The sequence below is a fragment of the Dryobates pubescens genome, chromosome 28 (assembly GCF_014839835.1).
Source record: "Dryobates pubescens isolate bDryPub1 chromosome 28, bDryPub1.pri, whole genome shotgun sequence".
NCBI classification, from domain to species: domain Eukaryota; kingdom Metazoa; phylum Chordata; class Aves; order Piciformes; family Picidae; genus Dryobates; species Dryobates pubescens.
In genome coordinates this window covers 8,546,630-8,571,250 of record NC_071639.1, presented here as the reverse complement: position 1 = coordinate 8,571,250, position 24,621 = coordinate 8,546,630, and positions in this window count along the sequence as shown.

Genomic DNA, 24,621 nt, shown 5'->3' with positions numbered 1-24,621 from the left:
AAATGGTTTGGCCATTTAAACTAATTTTTAAAGGCAGGCTTATTTCACTTTTATATTGTAATAATGGTTTTCTCTTCTTCTGAGCTCTGGCATGATTGTACATTTGTATACTCTCTTGGATTTGGAGAGAGACTTTAGACTCTCCTGTGAAATAACTTCCCCCAAACTGACATTTTCAGGTAGATTATGCCTTTCAAAATATTTCACATTGCACTTGCTTCTATCCTTCACATTTCCTGGTGGTCTCCAGGAGATAATAATCAGAAAATTTGCTCAGCAAGTGTTCTGGAAAGTCATGACCCAGATATTGCAAGAAAAGCACACAAAATAAGTAGGCATCTTGCCTCCTGCCACTACCGCCTGGGTTTCTGTGTACAGCTAACACTGATTGATATTAATGGGCTGTCTTGAAAATGCATTCTTTAATGTCTAAGAGAGATCAAGATACTTTATATTCTGATGAAAGTACAATTGATCCATTCAGGGAAAATCTAGTAATTCTATGCTGAGTGGATTTAAATCAACATGAACAACTTTGTGCCACATAAATAAAAGAAAGCATTGATTTCTCTTGTTAATCAATTCAGTGTAAAACTCTCTTGCAACATGCATGCACAAGACAGCAAACTACCACTTCAAGAGGCTACTGTAAATTTACCATCTTAGTATCATAGAATCAGTCAGGGTTGGAAGGGACCACAAGGATCATCTAGTTCCAACCCCCCTGCCACGGGCAGGGACACCTCACACTAGATCAGGCTGGCCAGAGCCTCATCCAGCCTGGTCTTAAACACCTCCTGGGATGGGGCCTCAACCACCTCCCTGGACAACCCATTCCAGGGCTTCACCACTCTCACGGTGAAGAACTGCCTCCTCACATCCAGCCTGAATCTCCCCACCTCCAGCTTCATTCCATTCCCCCTAGTCCTATCACTACCTGAGATCCTGAGAAGTCCCTCCCCAGACTTCTTGTAGGCTCCCTTCAGATACTGGAAGGCCACAATGGTCTAATGACCTAATGACCTAATGGTCACCTCAGAGCCTTCTCTTCTCCAGACTGAACAGCCCCAACTCCTTCAATCTGTCCTCATAGGAGAGGTGCTCCAGCCCTCTGAACATCCTCTTCCACCTTTTGAAGGCTTAACTTTGTAGACTTAACAAATACTGCAGTTACTTATACCCAGACAGAGATGCACAAGTGACATCTCCAGATGACAAACAAAACAGCTTCCATAAAGATGATTGAGCCATTAGCCCATTTTTCTGCAGACAGAGGGAGAGCAGGGGGATAAAAAGAAGAAATCTATCTGATTCTTCTGCAAGAAGAAACAAGTCTGTCTGTGAGGTCTGGGAAGAAGAAACCATGAGTGGAAATTTCCATTATGTTAAAGGAGGCTGAACAAAAATAAACAAGCAAGCAAGCAAGCAGGTTGCACACTAACTCTAAAAGCTGAAGATAAGATTGTATCAAAGGTTTTTCCAGGCTGTACAGCAAGTCATCACTTACATTTCATTTGTGAATCATTCAGAATTCCTTCCTGTCTTCAATGACGAGCGAGGAATAAAGTTCCCAGAGACTACACACCTCTGAGACAGAAGAAACAGGTCCATCCATGACACCTGTAAAGTCTAGCTTTGCATTTTGGGTCCTCTCAAATCTTTTTCATGCAATAGCCAATACCAACCCCTCTGGGGGAGGGTTAATTTAATGGGTTTTAGCAGCTTTGTGCCTGGAACAAAGGGGAAACTCACCAGCTGCATACCTGAGCACTAAGTTCCTGTTCTCAAATCTTCAACAGACTTTTTGAATGTTGAGCTATGGCTGAGTGCTATTATTGCATTTGTCACTCAGCATTAGTTTGCCAGATTAAAAAAAAAGAGAATATGCAGACAAATAGAACTAAAAAAGTAAAAAGAATCTCCTTTGCCATTCCTTATTTCCCCTCTGATGCCACAGACAACCTGAAATTTCTCAGCCTAAGTCAGTCTTGCAGAGTTGGCACAGCACCACCAGGGCTCAGGAAGCTGCCAGATGCAGATTCCATGGGCAATTGCACTTATGGATGCTAATTGCCCTCAGAGTTGGTTGTGCATCTATAATGTCTTTAAAGGCTTTGCAAGGTGAATTTAACAACTTTGGGTGAGCACATTCCTGGAGATGGTGAAGCGTATTCCTTTTCTCAATCAAATCTAGAGACATGACAAAGAGATCTCTGTGGGAATAACATTTCCATAGCTTTTTTCAGTTCACTTTCTTATCAATTACTGGCTGCTGACAGACTCAAACATAGAATACATAGGCAAGGTATCTGCAAGTCATGGCTCTTATTCTGCCAGAGATTCCAGCAGATGATGCCACTAAACTGCAGTGATTCTTTTTCCTTAAGTGTAAGTAGCTGAATGATCTCTTGGCCTAATGTCACTGATAACCCACGGAGAAGTTTCTTTTCTGCAGTGCTACCAGCTTGCTCAGTAGTGGAAGAATCCCATATATCAGCAGCAATAAAATACAAATAAAATACAAATAAAAATAAAATACAGTTTATGAAATGAAAAATAAATGCTGTCAAGCATTTAAAGCCCTATCTTTCATCTGTATTTATTTGGTTTTCTCAAGCAAGGGGCAGGGGGTGGGGGGGAAATATCTGATGCTGACAGGTCAGTACTGGTGTCACGTCAATTCAAGATGAGAAACCACGAAAGAGGAAGAATTTGCTCTTCATGTATTCACTGAGTTATTAATATTCCTTAGAATTCATCTTCTGTTTGGAGGTGTCTGAATATAGACATGGTACTGACAGAGAAATGGCCAAGGAAAGCCTTGCAGCAGTGTTAGAAATACGGTACCAGCATTTTCTTACCGCGTCGAAGTTTCATGTCTCAAAAAGCAGGCTGAAATGAAGCAAAATGCAGGAATATAAAATACTTTTAATGGAAATAATTCTATATGGCATAAAAATACTTTTATGCAACCCACCAAAAAAAAAAAAAAAAAAAGACTCTGAAAACTCTTGACTCAAGCAGTAGGTTTAGATGTCAACATGGAACTGGCCTTTTTGAGCTTATCTTTTTAAATGCAATACTGACTCAGGCTGAGGCCACATTTGCCAGGCTCCCCTGTGAATAAATGTTCATTCTGGAGCACATTGAAGCCACTCATTCTTCTGGACTGATGTCAAGATATCTGCAATTATCTTTAATTGCTGTGCTTTTCTTTCTCTCACTTGAAACCTTCATGGACTTGGAGCCTCTGTAGAATGCAACCACTCTTATGAAGAAAACTTTTGCATTTTGCTTGTATTCCTGGTGATTTATTATTTTTTTTCTGCTGAAAGAAAGTTTGCTAAACAATCAAGTTTCCTCAGCTTATCAGACTGGCACTTAATGAAAGCCTTGCAGAGGAAGCAGCATATCACTATGTAATTAGAGACAGTATGATAATGCATTTGCACAAAGAAGAGCTTGGATGCAAATTAGGTACAGACAGTTTTAATCTTGATGTTATTTAATTCTTGAGTGCTTATCATTATAAGCTCAAAGCCAGGTTTTGGTTTTTACTGTTGTGTATTACATTCATGTGAGTGATTAGCACACTAGCACTTTGTGGATCATAGCCCTTGAACTACCAGTGCAGACAACTGGGAACTGAGTTTATCTGTCCATCCTTTTTTCCACTAGGATTTAAGATGTAATCACTTCAGAAGTAAGAAGTGTTACTGAAGTATTGTTGGCCAGTATTAGAGGGGATGGCTGCCTGGTATTGCTCTCTGTAAGAAAGGGCACTCTGGGAATTACCCCCAAAGCCAATCAGTGTACTCTCTTTTCCAGCATGCCCCATTTATTCTGGATGAATCTGCTTACAGCCAAAGTGAAAATGTTCTGCTGACCAATCAGTGGCAACTTTTAAATCTCTCAAACTGCCTTAGAGTACTCCTCTAAAGGTGGAATGAGAAGCAGAACGACCGTGCCTATAATGAAATTTAATGAAAGCAACATTTTTCTTTCTGATTGGTACCTGAGAGATAATATGTGGGTCAAATTGAATAGTAATAGGACACCAGCTAAATTATTCACTGTATTCACTGAGGAGTGACTAACCTACTATTTATATTCTTTCTGAATACATCATTATGTCTCAGGCTCAATTTGCAAGGTGCTATTTGGAGTCAATGGACTCCAGAGTATATATTCTCTTCATCTACAAAAGTCTGATAACTCAAATTATTGAGTTATTGCATAGAGTGGGGAAAAAACTGAAGAAGATTTAACTACTGCCAGGGTTACCTTTGTCACAGGCAAATCTATTTTGATGGCATATTTGCATTCAACAAGTGTAAGCAAAACATACAGACATATCTACATTCAACAAGTGGAGGGAGACTGCACTGAGGAAGTTGCTTTAATGAACACCTGGAAAATAGGCAATAAGGGACCAGATTTGAATAATAAGATATGCCTTACCTATTTGAGTGTTTTAAATATAATTCCTTGAATGAAAACTAAACAAACAAACAAACAAAACCCCCCAAAGCATACATTTAATTATCTCCTTTTGGGTTTGCCTTTATCAGGGAAAGAAAGAGAGTTTGAAGACTCCTGACACACAAGATTTGGGGTTTCTGTTTGAGTTTGAGACTGAATGAACACGAATGTTTAGCCAACTCTGTTAATGGAGAATGTTTCCTGGAATACAAAACACCAATTATACAACTTCAGCATTTAAATATTTTGATATTTGAAAAAAAAACAAAAAAAACTTAGAAATGAAACATTCTGTAATGAGAGCTTTGACCTTGCTGCCAGTTGCCCCCTTGTTTATCTTTGGAGTAGTGTGTGCATCCTGGAATGCTTTTGTACACTGCTGAAGCACAATATGAAGTGTTTGCCACTTCAAAGATGGGTTTGAAAAATCCAGCACTCAAGATGAAATTTATCTCTCAGGGATTCTGCTCTTTGCTTTCCAGTGTGTCTCTTTCTGAATAACATTTAGCTAACAGAAAAAAACCCAATTTTTTAATGAAAAAAAAGGGCTTAAACTAATTTAAAAAGAAAGAAGGAAAGAAGGGAGGAAGGAAGGGAGGAAGGGAGGAAGGAAGGAAGGAAGGAAGGAAGGAAGGAAGGAAGGAAGGAAGGAAGGAAGGAAGGAAGGAAGGAAGGAAGGAAGGAAGGAAGGAAGGAAGGAAAGAAGGAAGGAAGGAAGGAAGGAAGGAAGGAAGGAAGGAAGGAAGGAAGGAAGGAAGGAAGGAAGGAAGGAAGGAAGGAGGGAGGGAGGGAGGGAAGGAAGGAAGGAAGGAAGGAAGGAAGGAAGGAAGGAAGGAAGGAAGGAAGGAAGGAAGGAAGGAAGGAAGGAAGGAAGGAAGGAAGGAAGGAGGGAGGGAGGGAGGGAGGGAAGGAAGGAAGGAAGGAAGGAAGGAAGGAAGGAAGGAAGGAAGGAAGGAAGGAAGGAAGGAAGGAAGGAAGGAAGGAAGGAAAGAAAGAAAGAAAGAGAGAAAGAAAGAGAGAAAGAAAGAGAGAAAGAGAGAAAGAAAGAAAGAAAGAAAGAAAGAAAGAAAGAAAGAAAGAAAGAAAGAAAGAAAGAAAGAAAGAAAGAAAGAAAGAAAGAAAGAAAGAAAGAAAGAAAGAAAGAAAGAAAGAAAGAAAGAAAGAAAGGAAAGAAAGAAAGAAAGAAAGAAAGAAAGAAAGAAAGAAAGAAAGAAAGAAAGAAAGAAAGAAAGAAAGAAAGAAAGAAAGAGAAAGAAAGAAGTCTCAAACCAAGGGTGCATTACACAGCAATTATTTAAAGATTATTGGCTACTACCTGATGCTTCTTTTACTTTTTCTGGAGTAGAGGCCAAAATGACAAGAGAAATGAAGTCTTACAGCCTCTCTCCCTCTCTCCTAGGATATAACTGCTGAGTTGGTTGGAAATTTTGAACACCTTAACCAGAGCCAAATATTCCACTGTCAAATCTTAAGACCTTGATAACATGATAAACATCTTCCCCAGCTCCCAGATCAGTCACTGCCATTTCTGTATCACTCACTCCTGCAGTTCTTCAGCAATGAACACCTAGGGCTGCTAGAGAGGCTGGGAAGGTAGTCAAACACCCGGAGGCACAGACTACCATCAGGTAGTTCATCTTGTCTTTTGATCTTGTATGATATCTCCAGATCAGAGGGAGAAAAACAATGTGTTGTCAAAACAGAAAGTCTTAGGTGGTGTCAGAGAGTGTGCATTTCTAAACATACAACCAGAGAAAAGAAGAGTTTGCATTCAGTACCTCTGATCCTCTAGGAGTGCATAATCACAACAGCAGTTTGGAGTATGGCATTAGGCAAATGTATTGGGTATCTTTGAGTAAAAGTCACATAAAACACATGCCTGTTTATACAAACATTTTTACTTCTGCTTCATTTCTGCCTTAAAAATAAGTTATGTTGTGTTTGAACATGAAATGAAAAAAAAAGCATTCTTCTAAGAAGTGCATTCAGTGGAAATTCCTTCTTTTATCTGATTACATGTCTCCTAATCTTATTTAAATGCATCAGAAGCTAAATTATGATGAACCACAAATGTTCTACCCTCTGGTACTGCCTTTTTCATCTTAATAAGAGACTTCTAAATGCTCTCCATAACTCATTCAAGATCCTATCATGTTTTTCATTAATTGTACTTAAAATCACAGTTAACTTCCTAAGTAACAGCTGGGTTTAATCTCTTTGTGGGAAATTGGTTTGCAAATACAGTCACAGAATCCCAGAATGCTAAGAGTTGGGAGGGACCTCTGGAGATCACTTAGTCCAAGCCTCTTATTAAAGCAGGGTCATGCAGAGCAGGTGGAACAGGATTGCCTTTCAGACAGGTTTCGAGTGACCCCAGAGGACACTCCATAACCTCTTCTGGTCAGCCTGTTCCAGTGCTCTCCTCAAACGAAGATGTTTTTCCCTCATGTTCCTCATGGACTCAGAAGTTATTTACTTATATTGTAAGATCATGAAAGTACAGAAAAACATTATATGCTGATTCTACAGCATGGCACTGTATGTTCAGGTATTTGAGTAGACCTGTGGTATGCTATTATTACAGAATTAATGAATATTAACATCATTTAGGCATTACTCAAGTGCTCTACCATTGTTTCAGAACACTCTGCATGTGAGTGTGTCCACTCATATACACAGAGAGGACAAAAGAGAGAAAGAATGGAATGGAATGGAATGGAATAGAATAGAATGGAATGGAATGGAATGGAATGGAATGGAATGGAATGGAATGGAATGGAATAAACCAGGTTGGAAAGACCTGCAAGATCATCGAGTCCAACCTATCATCCAACACCATCTAATCAACTAAACCATGGCACCAAGCACCCCATCCAGTTTCTTCTTAAACACCTCCAGTGATGGTGACTCCACCACCTCCCTGGGCAGCACATTCCAATGGCCAATTAGCCTTTTTGTGAAGAATTTCTTCTAACATCCAGCCTAAACCTCTCCTGGCACAGCTTGAGACTCTGTCCTCTTTTTCTGGTGCTGTGTGCCTGGGAGAAGAGACCAGCCCCCACCTGGCTACAACCTCCCTTCAGGTAGTTGTAGACAGCAATAAGGTCTCCCCTGAGCCTTCTCTTCTCCAAGCTAAGTAACCCAAACTCCCTCAGCCTCTCCCCATAAGGAGAAATAGTGGAACAACCATTAGGAAAAGGAAAATAAGACAAAAAGTTTGTCTTATAAGGAAGTTCATCAATGGAAGGGAGAACACTATAATACCTAATTTGAGTAATGTGGAGAGATATCTCACTGGAAGTTAATATACAGCACTAATGGTTCACTTCAGCTCCTATTTGAGATGCAGTATGGAGCTGTGTCCTTTAGCTCTGTTCTCTGTAAAAGACTACAACTAAATTCCCGTGAAGAAGGCAGCTCTTTAAAGGTGGAGTGTTCACTTATTTATATTTGCTATTTTTCCTTTTTTGCTGCTTCATATTGCAAAAAAATAGGCTCAGTCTCAGAAATACACAAACAAACCCACAGAAGTGGACAGAATGAAATAGGAGGCAGTTTTACTGTAAAGCACAGAGCAGAAAGTTATCATTTTTTGTGCCTTCTCTGTTCCTCTGAAATGGTTCTCCAAAATGGCTTTCCTGCAGTAATTTGTTTCTTTAGAGCTATAACTGAAGGTATTCTGTCAGCTCCCCCTTCCTTTTGTCCAAGTTTATAGCTTTCTATGAGCAGAATGCTAAAAGCAGGTACAGTGAAATGTCAGGGCTGCAGTCATTCCAGGAGCATGGCAAGTCGCCAGGCTATTTACATGTAACTGAGTGTTCCACTCATGTGGAAAAATTAGTCTCTCCATGCCTTTCAAAATGTGCATAGTTGCAATGCATAGATACAAATGGATGAAAGGAACAGCCTTCAATGATTTTTGCCTTTTTTTTCCCCCTCTTTTTAAATTAGACACACTAGTGATTTTTCCAGATGATATTTTTTGCAAGGCTTTCAATATACATTCATAATACAACATTAAATTTCCATAATTCGGTTGTGTTTTCTCTTAGAGATAACGAATGAAGAATTATCCCTTCACATTAGAACACACTGAAACAGAAAAAAACCAACCCACTATCTGAATTGATGGAAAGGCTGTTATGAAGCTGAGCATTACAGAGTAGTCCCTGTAAAAACATTGCTTACCTCAGGCACCAGATAAATATCACATATCCTTCCCCAGGCAGTGTGAGAGTGCAGGGCTGTCTTCTTCAGCAGTTTCTTAGCTCAGGAGAATGGCAGCAGTCACACAGGACTGAACTGCTGTCACCTTTATATCACAGGAAAAGCTCAGGAAAAGTTTAAAAGTAGCAATTGGAATCATAGAATCAACAAGGTTGGAAAAGTCCTCAGAGATCATCAAGTCCAACCTGTCACCCAACACCTCATGACTGACTAAACCATGGCTTCAAATGCCACATCCAACACCTCCAGGGATGGCGACTCCACCACCTCCCTGGGCAGCACATTCCAAGGCTAACAACTCTCTCTGTGAAGAACTTTCTCCTCACCTCCAGACTAAACTTCTCCTGGCACACCTTGAGACTGTGTCCTCTTGTTCTGGTGCTGGTTGCCTGGGAGAAGAGACCAACCACCTCCTGGCTACAACCTTCCTTCAGGTATTTGTAGACAGCAATAAGGTCTGCCCTGAGTCTCCTCTTCTCCAGGCTAAACAACCCCAGCTCCCTCAGCCTCTCCTCATAGGGCTGTGCTCAACGCCTCTCCCCAGCCTCCTTGCCCTTCTCTGGACAAATTCTTATCATGTGAACAGTAATTACTTCTACGATATCCTGCTTAGGTCAAAAGAGCAAAACAAATCAGGGTGGACATTAGAAGAAAATTTTTCATGGAAAGAGTGGTCAGGCATTGGAATGTGCTGCCCAGGGAGGTGGCTGAGTCATCAATCTTGGATGTGTTTAAAGGTTCTTTGGATGTGGTGCTTGGGGATATTGTTTAGGGGCAAACATTGTAGAGTAGGGTTCTCGGTTGGACTTGGTGATCCTGAGGGTCTTTGCCAACCTGAATGTTTCTGTGATCTGGGGAGACTGGGGGTGTAGACCACCAAAGGTGGATACTCAGAAAATCCTTTTAGCAGAAAAATAAATTAGTTCTCTTTCAAGCAAGTAACAAATATTCCAGGATACCATGGTGATAAATGGTTAAATGCTCAAGTGGTTAGCAAATTTCTTTCTCTCTCTGAACAGGGAGAAAATGAATCCAAGAGCCTCTCTCTCTCTGAAAATACCTTGTGCATAAAATTTGTTGTGGAGGTTGTAAGCACAAATATCTCAACACTCTGAAGTATGGAGTAAGTGTCTTGAAAACTCTTAAATGAAATCACAGGTTAAAAGCCATTATAAAAACGATGCTATTACAGTAATATAATTGTACATTACTAATGTCATAGTCACGTCTTAAGCTCCAAGAGAAGCTGATGCTTCATTGTACAAGCACTGCATAAAATAGTGGTGAGCAGTGATTAGCTCAGTTCTGCCTCAGCACAGGCAGACCTGTGTTTAAGTAATCTTTTCCTCAGCACCTTTTCTTCTATTTACAGTCCCCAGTAGCATCTACCTGAGAATGCAATAACTGCCTAAATGTTTGGGGAGCATCTGAGGAAAGGTAACCTGAACATCAGCCTGAAAATAAGAATATGTGTGATTTTTCCAAGTTCTGGCCTGTGTAACTGAAAAGAAAAAGAAAGAAGAATGGATGAAATGCATTATTAGAAGCTCCTTCATTTGAGCAGCAAACCTGAACTGGAGGAAGTGGGTAGGATCAGTAGGTATCCCATCCCCAGCAAGAAGCCACCTCAGTGATCTCCTGCAGTTGCAAAACACCCAGAGATGAATCTCAGCCTTTGCTCTAAACAGTAAATCCAGTGCTTGGCCATCCCCAGCTTAGATTCTCAGTCCCAGCCCTGCAGCTAAGATACTCTCCAGTCAGAGCTTTCAAAAGCCAAAACTTAAATGTTAGCTCCCAAGTCATCTTTAGGCTTTTACATGATTAACAAAAGTGCTGAGGCCCGAGACCTGCTGCTACAATCAGGTCAAGCCCTACTTCCTGTTGGCTGCTAAATCACAGTAAGCATCCCTCTTGCCAGAACTTTTTTGCTGACAGCAGATGATAAGAAGAAGTGTGTTTATTTATATTCCACCTTCTCCCTTTACAGGCACATTATGCACTTACCCATAAACAGCACTCCATTATTTCTCTGCTAATCCTTCCCTGGGATTTACACAGGGTCAGCCCACAGGCAGTTAGATGCCTCCTGAATGGACAATTTTCCTTGTGCTCAGATGGCAATTTATGCTTCCACTTATGTTACATCACCTTTCACCACTGCAGCTATGCACTTTGTCCAACCATAAGGTTCAGTGTCTGTTGCTTGCCTTTGTTACTCATTTGTTGAGCCAAACTTTTTTCTCACAGGACTAACTACAGCTGTGCTGAAACACAGCAATTACTTCTTGCTTTTCAAGAGCTCGCTCCTCAGCCAGCAAAGCATATCATTAAATCATAGTATCACAGTATCACAGCACAGTAGAGTTTGGAAGGGGCCTCCAGAGATCATCAGGTTCAGTCCCCCTGCCAAAAGCAGGATCACCCAGGGTATTCTGCACCGGAAGGCATCCAGGTGGGTTTTGAAAGTCTCCAGAGAAGGAGACTCCACAGCCTCTCTGGGCAGCCTGCTCCAGTGGCTCTGTCACCCTCACTGCAAAGTTTCTCCTCACATTGAGGTGAAATCTTCTACTTCCAAGCTTGAACACATTGTTTCTTGTCTTATTAGTGCACACTACCAAAAAGAGCTTGGCCCCCTCCACTTGACACCAACCCCTCAGATATTTTATATTGATGAGATCCCCTCTTAGTCTTCTCTTCTCCAGACTAAACAGCCCCCGGGCTCTCAGTCTCTCTTCATAGGGGAGATGCTCAAGTTCCCTAATCATCCTCGTGGCTCTCCATTGGATTCTCTCTTCCAGGTCCCTTTCTCTCAATCAACATGTATCATTTTCCCATTTTCCTGCTAAAGTAACCCTGAGTTCATTTTTCTTCCAAATAAATTCTAATTTCTTGTACAAACAGTACAATGAAAAGTGCAAGTATTATTAAAGAAATAAAAGCAATCAGAGTGGCAGCAGCAGTCTGACAAGTTGATGTCTTGGATTCAGCTGGATAATTTTCTTCCTGATAGCCAGTAAAGTGCTGTGCTCACCGTGAGGCACTGGCACAGGTTGCCCAGGGAGAAGCCTCATCCCTGGAGGTTTTAAGGCCAGGCTGGTTGTGGCTGTGAGCAACCTGCTCTAGTCCCTGAGGTGTCCCTGCCCATGGCAGGGGCATTGGAACTCGATGATCCTTGAGGTCCCTTCCAACCCTAACAATTCTATGATTCTATGATTCTGCCTTTGGGCTGAGGGTGACAATTTCTTTTCAGGGGCAGTGCACAAATGCTTAGGACATTTAACTATTCCTTGGGAGCCATCTGTTCTAAGTTTAGTGATACACCTCAGAGACTCATCTCCAAAAGAGAAGCCCACATCTTCACTTAGTCTGAGAAGAAAATTTTTTCAAGGCAAGATGAGATTTACTAGTTTGATAGCTTATGGTCGTCTTAAATAACAACAAGAAAATCAAATCTACCTTTATGTGCATTTTTAAACTCCTTTGTTTGTGCATCCCAATGTATTGCACAGGAACACTTCTCTTTATCCATAACCAAAATGGTTAATGTCAGGTCTTGTCACATTTTCCTCACTATTGCCCAGCAGTTATAAAAAATTGATGTCTTGTTAATAACTATTGTATCTCCACAAAAATCCAGTTCAGACATTGAAAATACCTGAGAGACTATTCATGTCTGCACCAAATGAGTCATACAATCATCTTCTGTCCCAAGAAAATCATAAATGTTTCATATCCACTGCATAAAAACACAATTAAGGAAACCAAATATAGTTTCAAGCACCCAGCAAAGAAATTTGCAATGTGCTCTGCAGGGACAGATATTCTCTACATTGAGGATTTGCACTCAAGGATTTTAGTGGGCAAGATGGAGGAGGAAAGGGACTCAGGGTAGTGCTGTCTACAAGTCTGTTCCAGTGTAGCAGAGGCATCAGCATTCTGGGCTAGTTGATCTAAAAGACATTTCAGTGCTGAGAGTGCCATGCAGCACTAGGAGTCTAGCAGCACCCCTTTTTCTCCACTTCGCCTATTTGCTGTGATGCAGAGGAGGATGATGCGCCTTGTAGTGACAGTGTTAGGTGCTCTGAAAGCCAGGAATATCATCAAATACACTGGGTGTATGGATGAAAGAAAGCAGTGGAAGAAGAGCTACAGCAAACTGATGGGAGATTCAGTGAAACTGGACAAGCAGATCCCACAAACCCCTCAGCCTTAGCTTGTGAGCTTATTGCTATTCACCCAGGAGGGGCACATGTTACAGCAGCCAAGGCTCTGTGAACAATGTGGTACATTACAGTGAAATTATGCACCAACATAGCCTGATTTATGGCTAAGATCTGTACTAAATTAAGTAGAAACTCTAAATTAAGGAGAAAATTGGAAATTAAAAGGCAAAGCTAATTTGAAAGGGAATCATTTGCTAACCAGCAGTATTATGGAAATAGCTCTAAAAATAAAGCCCCAGGGGGAAAAATACATAACTAAATGCATAGGGGGGGTTGAAATGTGAGAACTCTTGCTCAAGGACCCCCTAGGACAGCTGTGCTCCCCCATCCCCAAATACTTCTACAACTAAGATTCTTACAGAGCTGAAAGAGAAGATCTTTGGCAATTCATAATAAATCATGGAATGCTGAGAAAAATCCAGGGAAGTTGAAGGAGGATAATTTCCTTCCAGTACTTTAAAAGGCTACATAGTGACTGAAGTAATTACAATCCTGTCATCATAGCATCAGTTATAGACAGAAGGATGGAACAATTAGTATGAAGTTCAATTAATGGAAAAACTAAAGCAGGATAATAATTTAATTGATATCAATCACATCTTGTCAAAACAACATAATATGGGATTTTGCAAAGAGTTTGCAAGTGGCTGATAAAAACACCAGTTTTAATTTAGTGTGCCACAGCAACTGTGTAATTTTACTTGCTACCCAAAATTAATATAATATAAAATTAATGGGGCATGACTTAAATGGTAAATGAATTAAAAACAGGCCAGCATATCTCTAAAACTAAAGGCAAAGAAAGTTCATAAGTTTTAAGGAAAGATAGATTCTCCATTGTAATTGTTTTGGCAGCCATCTGAAAGAAACTATGCAATTGTTTGTGGTTGAGTTGGCAAATAATAAGATTTATCATGGTAAATAATAAAACCAGTCCATGGGTACTGAACATAAATTCCTTAATAAATTTCTTACCAAGCATATAGATCAATATAACAAAACACAGGGTCATAAGTTTAGGACTAAGATGGATAACTATACTTAAGGGTTTCTGAAAACAACTGGGAAATTACAGCATTTCTCACCAACAGAGAAACAAAGATCTGAAAAATTAAAGCAACACTTGACCACACAAATAGAATCACAAACCAGAGAGATGAAGGCATGCAGCTTCCAGTTCTGCTGCTGTGCCTTGTGTTGTCAGCTAAGAGCATGTTCATCAACTGGAGATTTAGAGGAAAACCACAGAAATTAGTCATGGTTAGTTCATTTTTCAAGTCCTAAGTTAACAGCAGATTTTATGACTCTTCCCATATATACAGATGGGAGGTGGGAAATCGCTGTCTGCTTCTTCTGTTCACCATATCTGCTGTATGAACATTTCACATCCTCAAACTGAAACAAGACACAGTCAGACTGGAAACAAGAGACAAAACTTTCTCTAAAACAGGAAGAAAGGAAGCATAGGGGGAAATGAAGGGCTTCATGAATGGCTCATTTTGGTAGTAGGCTACTATCAAGTATATAGTAGTATACTATAAAGTATTCCAGAGAGATCCCTTCAAGAAACTCCAATATTATGGCTGATATTAATGAAATAATGGTCAAGGGACTTAATGGTTTCTCATTCAAACCTATTACTCTATAAAAGTACTCAGGAAGGTGGCTTCATTCATACTGACCTTTCATGGCCTTGCACTTTCAGTAATACTCATGAGATCTAAGTGAGCTTCTTATGCAGAAGCAGTTGTAGTGTGAATAAGCCTCACAAAGCCTAAGAATGTTTCTTATAGTAAATAATATTTCCTAAGATCAGGTCTGTTTTTCTAGAGCAAGAGGATATGATCTAATCATCTGGAAAAAGCACACTGAACTTCTGTGATTTGTACAACATTTCTTCTGCTTCCCATGGCTAATTCCAGGGCTATTTAGATCTCATTTTTGTGATGAGAATTCTTAGCAAATTCTGCATTTGCACGCAGTAGTTCTGCTGTTCCAATCAAGTTATTCCAATATGGCTGTCATTTTTATCAATATATATATTCATATATAATTTTTTATTGTTTGTTATTTATTTATATTGGTTTGGGGGTTTCTGAGACTCTCTCCTACATGCCCCTGTACTCAGCACTAGTTAGGCCACACCTTGAGTCCTGTGTCCAGTTCTGGGCCCCTCAATTTAAGAAGGACATTGAGATACTTGAACGTGTCTAGAGAAGGGCAACAAGACTGGGAAGGGGCCTCAAGCACAGCCCTGTGAGGAGAGGCTGAGGGAGCTGGGGTTGTTGAGCCTAGAGAAGAGGAGGCTCAGGGGAGACCTTCTTGCTCTCTATAACTCCCTGAAGGGAGACTGTAGCCAGGAGGGGGTTGATCTCTTCTCCCAGGCAACCAGCACCAGAACAAGAGGTGCCAGGGGAAGTTTAGATTTGAGGTGAGGAGAAAGTTCTTCCCAGAGAAAGTTGTTAGCCATTGGAATGTGCTGCTCAGGGAGGTGGTGGAGTCGCCATCCCTGGAGGTGCTCAAGAAGGGATTGGAAGTGGCACTTGAAGCCATGATTTAGTAGTCATGAGGTGTTGGGTGACAGGTTGGACTTGATGATCTTTGAGATCTTTTCCAACCTTACTGATTCTATGATTCTATGATTTAAAATGTTTCAAAACAGTGATGACAACAAACTCTCAGAAATGGAAAGGTGCAATACACAGAAAACTAGATCATAGCTATTACAATGTCTCATCAATCACATTTGCTAGTCTAAACAGAGCTGTCCAATAACAAGACAAATGCATAACCCATACCATAATCCATGCATTATATAAAATATAACATGGTTGTTTATGACAGTCTGTAAAGAAAACCATTATGCAGTTGTTTGTGACCCTGGAAATACCATCCACCTGATCAGCCTGTACGGATGGCTGGATAGTCAATATATAATGATTGAGGCCACAGATTTGAGATCCTCTCTGTTAATTAAACCACCTGAAGACCAGGTTCTTACTCTGTAGAGCAAAACTCTGGGAGGGTCTTTGAGAAAGGCATATAGGCTAGAAGTAGGCTCTTGAGTTGAGCAGGGATTCAGATAGTTTGAAAAGGGAGGCTGTGATGGAGCTACTGATTCTCAGGTAGGAGAGTACTAGCAGTGAGTGTCTGAGGGATGACTCTCTTGAAGGTTCTTCATTTAAGTGAATAACCAGTTTTCTTCTTCAGCAGTATGTCATTGTAGTAGAAAGATGACATGGACTATATTTGTTAGGTAAGCAGCATCCTAAAAACAGATAATTTGAGACCTTTCCAGGCTGTAAAAAATGATAGGTGGTGAAGAAGGGTGGTCATGGAGTCGAGGAACAATCAAGTGCATGACCAGGCATAATGAGGTGGTGAGTTATACAGGTCACATGCAGTAGCCTGGAGAGAACTCCACAATCATTTAAAGACTTCTCAGACAGAGACATGAACACATTTGCAGAGCCTGTTCACGTTTTTCAGTGATAACAAGCCCAGGTAGATCAAGCTGACATATGTAAACTGTGTGTCATTTTCTTTCATCTCCATTTTATCTGGACTTTCAATCACCTGGAATAACTCATTCTCTCACAGGGGAAAATTGGCAATACCAACATGTTTGTACCATCTACAAAGTCAGATTGGGACAAAAAACTATTCCCTTAGAAGATGACCTTTCTTGGGCTAATATGTCAAAGAAGAAAACTGCACACACTAGAAACAGAGTAACTAGAAAAAAAAAAGATTTATCATTTTGATATATTCCTTAGAAATAAGAAATTCATTAGGGGCTGAGAAAAATTGGTAGCAGGCCAGTAGCTTATTTATTCATATGTATTTATGTTGCAAGCAGGAAAGTTGCTTCTCAGCTTGCTAAATACACTCTTTGCAATCACAGAGAGAGAAGTTTAAGTTTCCTGCTGTGCATTTTAACACGTTTCAAGAGAAGAAATGAGCTGGGGTTGGCAGCACTGGAAGTCAGGCTAAGAGCAGTTTGCTGGATTACTTTTTTTGGTTTGTTTTTCATTTCTGGGCAATAAATGCACATTGATTCCTAGATCTGCAAACAGAAACAACACTCCAAGAATGGATCTCTTCGTTTTGAAAGAAAGAAAGAACAGTTCTAGGTGCTAGCAAGTCATCTAAGCAATTATCATAACGCCTTTATCACTTTCTAGCAGCAAATGGGAGAGCTCTTTTGAGCAGTGATTCGGCTTTGGATGAGGGGGCAAACTCAGCCACAAGGTGTGAAATCAATTCTTAATATATTTCCTAGAGAAATAGGCAATTTACTAAAGGGCACAAAACACTGACTTGTTAAAAAGAGCATCTGAAAAATCCAGAGAGGGATCAATCCTGCCTGTTCTGTGGGAAATGGCATGTAGCACAAGGACATGAGGGGAAAAGAGAAGAGGAGGCAGGCAATATGTTGAAGTAATTTGGTTGTTCTGAATATAAAGAAACAAAATCTGAAGCTGGAAAGAATGTGCATTTTCAAAGGTGGTTGGTATGATCATTGTCTTTGTCCTCTGTGAAGGTTGTCTGGCAGTCAAGGCCTACAGAATGTTCATTAAGTTAGAGGATTGGAAATCACCTCAAAGAGTTCCAGGAGGGGTTTAGGTTGGATATTAAGAAAAATTTCTTTACTGAAAGACTGATCAAGCATTGGAACAGGCTGCCCAGGGAGGTGGTGGAGTCACCATCCCTGGAGGTGTTCAAAAAATACATGAACGTAGCACTTTGGGGCATGGCTTAGTAAGCACGGTGGTGTTGAGCTGGCTCAGACTTGATGATCTTAGAGGTCTTTTCCAACCCTGATTCTGTGATTCAATGGGTTTAGAATTAGAATTAACCAGGTTGGAAAGGACCTTTGAGATCATTGAGTCCAACCTATCATCCAACACCATCTAATCAACTAAACCATGGCACCAAGCACCCCATCCACTCTCTTCCTAAACACCTCCAGTGATGGTGACTCCACCACCTCCCTGGGCAGCCCATTCCAATGGCCAATCTCTCTTTCTGTGAAGAACCTCTTCTTAACATCCAGGCTGAACCTCCCCTGGCACAGCTTGAGACTGTGTCCTCTTGTTCTGGTTCTTCCAACAGGATATTCTATTATTCTGTGTTTTTATGCCATCCATTTGTGCATCTCTCATCAAGGTCTTACCCCCAAAACTTTTGTTTCAGTGAAAAGGTGCAGAAAACTAGATCTTTATGATTTTTGTTCTGAGAATTCTAATTGTAATTCAAGGATGTCTTTAATATTCACTCTGAATAATGAAGAGTATTGTGCTTTAATCGTTGCTTGATGGATTACAATCAGCATGTCTAGACAAAGTTCATGTTTATCTCCTAGGAAATCTAGGGAGCAACAATTATTCAACTTGTCCATTTTAAATAAAAGGTTATTTATTTATTTAAGAAGGAATGTTTTGTGAGCTTAAAATCTCACAAGACAGCATCCTCAGATGACAAAAGGATCAATAATACTACACGCTAAATGGCTCTGAGGTATCCCGGAGAGGAAAGAAATCAAGCAATGAGGTAATTAATAGGAAAATGTCTTCCTTTTTTTGGGGGGGGGGTTTGCATTTAATGCTCTTATCACATGTCCAGAGCATTTAAGGAATTCCAGAGAGTAGAAATATTTCAATGTTTCCTGTACTCAGGTATTTATTACACTTATTATTTATGACACCCTTACACTTTTCTTAGAAGCATAAGGCATGGCCAAGCATAAATTCCAGCTGCATTTTATTGATTGCTCTCCACACAACAACTTTGCTCAGAGGAAGAGGAGTCCAGCCTTATGTAATCTAGCAGAAAGTTTATTTCTTAAGTCAGATGGCTTCTTTTGCTGGTTTTGACAAAGAATCGGAAACAAAACTTCTGGCAGTTACTCATACCTCAGCATCTTATGCACTGGCCACAATTTCACAGTGGTGGTGGTCTCATAAATCCCATCATAACCCGAAAGTTCTTGCCCCTCTTAGAAAACTGGATCATTAGAATGTGTACAATGGGCATAATTCCTGAGTATTCACCACCAAACAGCAGGGACAGATCGATGGGGCTGTCCTCTTCCCCGTCTCCAAAAAGGGGATGCCTTTTGGTATGATTTGTGTTATTGCTACACTGGGTGCTTCCTTGGGAGATCAAGTGAGGGACTGCAGTTGTATTTTAGAGCCACAGAGCTAGTCTGCACTTCAGTGCATTTATCACCAGCAACCTTAAAGAATCCACAGGCTGCATACGAACAAACCACACTGCTCATGCACCAGCTGCTTCTGGTGAGTGCAGCTGCACCTCCAGCAGACAGCTGATGTTGGGTCTAGAGTCATGGCAAATCTCTTACCAAATCTGTTAATCTCCTACTGAATTTATCCATCACTAAACCCAGCAGTACTGCATTCTGACCAACATTTTTTTTCCTCTGCCCACGTTTGTGCTTCTCTCATCAGTGAGTAAATGTTTTCAGCAAAACACAAAGAGCGTATTTGTGTGGGGATGGTTTGCCTTAGGTTTTTTTCCCCCTCTTTTTTTTCTTTTCAGTAGATCTGAATCACTTTAGCTGTATTTTTGGCAAACTTCATTCACTTCATCTTCTTGGCATTTCATTATATTTTATGATCACAAAGTCAACTCTCCAGCAACAAAGCGAAACACGGCTCTTTGAAATAAATGCTGTCATTAACAAGCCATGCCAGGCACAGTGACAGATTTGCAGCTGTAATGAATAACGTTTCCCACAAAGTTCTCCTGTCTGATAGAAAAGCTGTGACATTACTGCAGGCAACAGTGTGGGGAAACTAAGAGATTGATTGATGCAAGTAGATAATTGAAACCTCAGTACTGTCACATGAATGTCAACCTAACAACCAAGTTACTAGTCGACGACAACATTTATCATGCAACAACCTCTCCGTGAATAGGAGACACACACAGAGAAAACAGGGAATGTTCCTTCATGAACGTGAGTTCCTTGCTGATAATTTAGCCTAACTAACTGGTAGTTTAAGTCTCAGCCTCCAAAACAACAATTAGTTCAGTTACTTTTGATATCCTAACTTCCTGGATTCGGTTCAAAGCTGCTGGCAAAAGCCAAGAGTGCTTAATGGGAGATAGAGATGAGTAGTAGTGGATCTTTGACACGGTGAGAGCAGCATTGTCATGTCTGAGTGCCTAAAGTTAGATGCAACAATCCATATTTATTCCTGCCTGGAAAAGTGACTGACTTTCAGAGGTTCTGGGGTTCTCAAAGTTATGACTAAGCAAAACCTATGCAAAAATGCTACTGGAAGGCATCTAAATCATTGCATGATGGCTTTATTATTTATTTCATGGAAACATAGAACCAATAAGGTTGGAAAAGACCTCAAAGATCATCAAGTCCAACCTGTCACCCAAGACTTTGTGACTACCAAACCATGGCTTCAAGTGCCACGTTCAATCCCTTTTTGAACACCTCCAGGGACGGTGACTCAACCACCTCCATTTCAACAGATATTAGCTCACCCTCACATTTGGTGTCATAGCCAAAAGAATTAACTTAGATTCTAGAATCATATTTGATCCCCTCTCTAAAAATATTTCAAACAGTTTTCATTGTTTTCTCCCTTTGAAGCTCACAAGAGAGATTTGCTCATTTAAGGTTGTTTTTCTTCTTTCAAAGCTATTATTGGAGGCTGCTTTTATTGTATGGTGTAAAACAGATCCATGTGCAACCACTTAGTTCAGTGGAATCACACAGGCTCACCCCATTGAACAGTAATTTAAATGTCTAATCTGAACAAATAACTGATGAAAAATGAAATGAGGTTTACATGTGGCATTGGTAAATTATCACTTAGCAAAAGATTTAACGTGGGAAAAGTCCCTGATAGAAATTCCAGGTAAATAGGACTGAAACTATATATGTAAATCAGAAATAGATTTTTAAACCAACCCACAACATTCCATTTCTTTCTTTTCTTTTCTTTTCTTTTCTTTTCTTTTCTTTTCTTTTCTTTTCTTTTCTTTTCTTTTCTTTTCTTTTCTTTTCTTATTTTCTTTTCTTTTCTTTTTTCTTTTCTTTTTTCTTTTCTTCTCTTTTCTTCTCTTTTCTTCTCTTTTCTTCTCTTTTCTTGTTTTCTGACACATTTACAACAAATCTGTTAGTCAATACTAAGGAAAAATAAAATAAGCTCCCAAGCTCTTATGTTGTGGGTTTTTTAGCAGAAACTAAATTCCCATATATATAGAGAGAGGTGTATATATATAGGGGGATATATATAGGAGTATAATTCCCCTAATAAATGTGGCATGAAATAATGCTCCAGATCAGTTGTAGAGATTTTACCCAGCTCCTGATGCTAAGTGTAATACATTTTCCCCTTTTTCGTGATTCTATCCTTCATTTATTATTCTAAATACAGCTCTGACAGCAGCAGCCCATAAGATGGGTTAAACTGTCAGCCTCAGCTGAGAATGTGGCCTGTCTCTTTCTCTTTTCGCCTCTTACTGATTCTCTCTCTAGACCTATCTTTCCCCAAGTCTCCCCCAGGCTTTTTTCAATCTCCTTAAGTCTGGAGTGATGGTTGGGGTTTTTTTCTTACTCTTCTCTCTATGAGCTTTGTTTCAACTGCTCCAACAATCTATGGAGTGATTCCTGCAGTTCTTTAGCATCCATCATGTTCTCTGAAGTAGCTTTGGTTGACTTCACCAGGAGGAAGCGGAATTTTGCCTGTGGTTATTCACTTTTTCTTACACCTCTTTTCCATTTCATTTCATTTCATTGGCTGGAGATTTGGCCTGGTTTCTTTCATTCCTGCAATCCTTTTCTGCTGCCTTTTTTCTTTGTTGTTTCTCTGTCTCCTTTTTCTCCTACTGGCAGAGTAAGAGAAGAGTGGTGAAGCAGGAAGTAGTCTGGGTAGGACCTCTAGCAGACAGAAGCAAATACTGCCTGGACTGAGGGAAGAATTAAGAGTCATAGAGAAATTTCAATGAAAATTGTTACTTCCAAACTTTAAGAGCATGTCAACCATTAAAATAGTCAATATAATATTCAGCATGCTTGGCTTTTTAAGGATTCTTTCATTTCTTCACTTATTTTTGCTCACTCTCTTATATTACAAGCAGAGAGTTGCATCTATATTCATTTTAAGTACTGTTAGATTTCATTTCACTCAGTAAATTTTAGTTCACACTCAGCTAAAAATTTTACCAACTTAAATCCATTTTCAGTGTTAAGAAACTAAATTGAAAGGTGAGAATTGAAATTTAAGAGTAAAAGTTTCCCCTTTTATACCAAATATTCATTGTTATTTAAATTGTTATTTATGTTATTCATTCATATGCTAAAAATGTTGCCAACTTAAATCCATTTTCAATATCAAGAAACTAAATTTAAAGGTGAGAATTGAAATTTAAGATTAAAAGCTTCCCCTTTTTTTAATCAAATATTCATTGTTATTTAAATTGTTATTTATGTTATTCATTCATATGCTGATTAATCTTTCTGAAGTTTCTGTATGGCACAAAAGTGCCAGAAATCTGTCTTTATGAGCAATCTCTTCAAGTTAACTCAGATTCAATCTTACAACAGAATGAAGGTACTGCTGCAGGGCTCAGTCTCAGCTGGCTTTGATGCTTCACTGAACACAGCTCCCAGCTCCCTGTCTGGTCCCATTCTGCAGCTAAGAATCTGCAGGTGAAGCAGGAACCATCCTCCTGGGGCCACTAGCTCTCAGTCTTCACCACGATGGGAGTTTCTCTTTCCCAACCCCATAAGAACAGACTGTCTTAGCCTCCTGCAGTGCAGCTGCAGGGGATTCAGATTCTAGAAGCCACAGGGCCTCAGAGAAGATCAGGCTGCTCTCTTTCTTGTCATCTCTGATACTGCCCAGTGTGGTGACCTTCTCCCACAGCTTGTTTACTTGGTGGCAGAGATCCTCCACCAGCAGGACTCAGTCACAGGGTGGGTAAAATAGACAGTAACAACTGAAATAAAACAGGAAACACCACATGTTTTTCTCATCAGAGGCTAAAAAACTCTTTGAATTCTCCTCTAGAGAGACTCCTTATATGGACCCACAGGGTGTGCTGTGGAATATCCTAATCCTGTGAGTGTACTTTAATTCATTATTTTCTATGCAAAACAGTATCCAAATAGCTACAACACACGAAACTAAAAGCATGATTGGTAGACCATCCCTTTAAATGGGATACTGCAAGTGAAAAAGTGTAAGTCTACACAACTGCTATGAGACAACAGGCACCCTATAGTTTAAAGTGTTATATATGAATGTACAGTGCTGTAGTCATCAGAAAAGCTCGTTTCAAAATGTGTTCCTATCAAAGAAGCACACTAAAAAACGATGAGAGTAGGAATCTCTCCTCTTTGCCTTCTGCAAAGAGGTTGGTTTGACCTTAGTTTTTGTATTCCCCTTACATTTCAAGTGATTACCCAAATCTTCCACCATCTGCTCATTGCTAGCCCTCAAATGGATAAAAAGCATCCAGTATTCCTAGAAGTAAACCATAAAATGACAAATGCCATAAGAGATGAAAAGCTCCTTTGTGAGAATTCCCATGTTATACACCAAGCAAAGGAACACAGTAAGTAAATAAATAAATAACCCTACCAGAAATTAACTCTTAATGCCATTAAAGTAATGAGGCATAAGGTCAAAGGAAAGGAAACGGGATTCTAAATTAGTATTTTCCCTATGATGATGGAACCACTGCTGAGACCCCTAATCCCTTCATGCTGACAGACCCATTATCTGCAATTATTCTTTATTCAAGTGTAAACCACCATTAGGCATGGAGCTGTTGCTACTGCAAGAGAAATGTTCAGAAGCCCTGCACTGTAAGAAGCAGTCAGCTTCACCAAGCTGCTTTCCCAGAAATCAAAATGAAGCCTCTGCTTGAATCACCAATTTGCACCAGGGGTTAAAGTCAGTTTGTTTATCTGTATCATCTCTATCTATCTATATCATCTATAGCTGGCTGTATGTCCACCTATATATCTACCTCCATATCTACAGCTAATCTATATTTATATCCTGGTTGCCCAGGGAGGTGGTGGAGTCGCCATCACTGGAAGTGTTTAAAAAGAGACTGGGTGAGACACTTAGTGCCATGGTTTAGTTGATTAGATGGTGTTGGGTGATGGGTTGGACTTGATGATCTCAAAGGTCTTTTCCAACCTGGTTAATTCTGTATTCTGTATCTATATCCAAGTATGTGTATACCATATCTTGTGTGGCCTCATATGAAACTCACTTCTGAAAAGCAATAAGCAAAGATAGATGTTGTGTTTTATAGTAGACTTAATGCTTTGAAGAGTTTTCTGTTGAGGAGAGCTGGTCTTCCCTGCTTCCATCTCCTGCAGAGAGAAGCAATTTCAGGCTGTAGCATAGAATTAAAGAAAGCCTTCTTCAAACTTTCAGTGATCTCATTAATTTCCAGTCCTGTCCTTAAAAAGATAATTAGCTAAAAATGATTTTAAATCAAGGGGTATAATCTAGGTGGAATTCACTGACACTTCAATGCAAAATGGTTTACAAATGCTCACAGGAAGATAAAGTATAAAAGCCATTCCAGTGTAGAATTGTTACCAAAATTAAGCATATCTAGAATTATTAATCACTATTAACACAAACATATGTGCTCCAAAGTGTACAATAGACATAGGAAG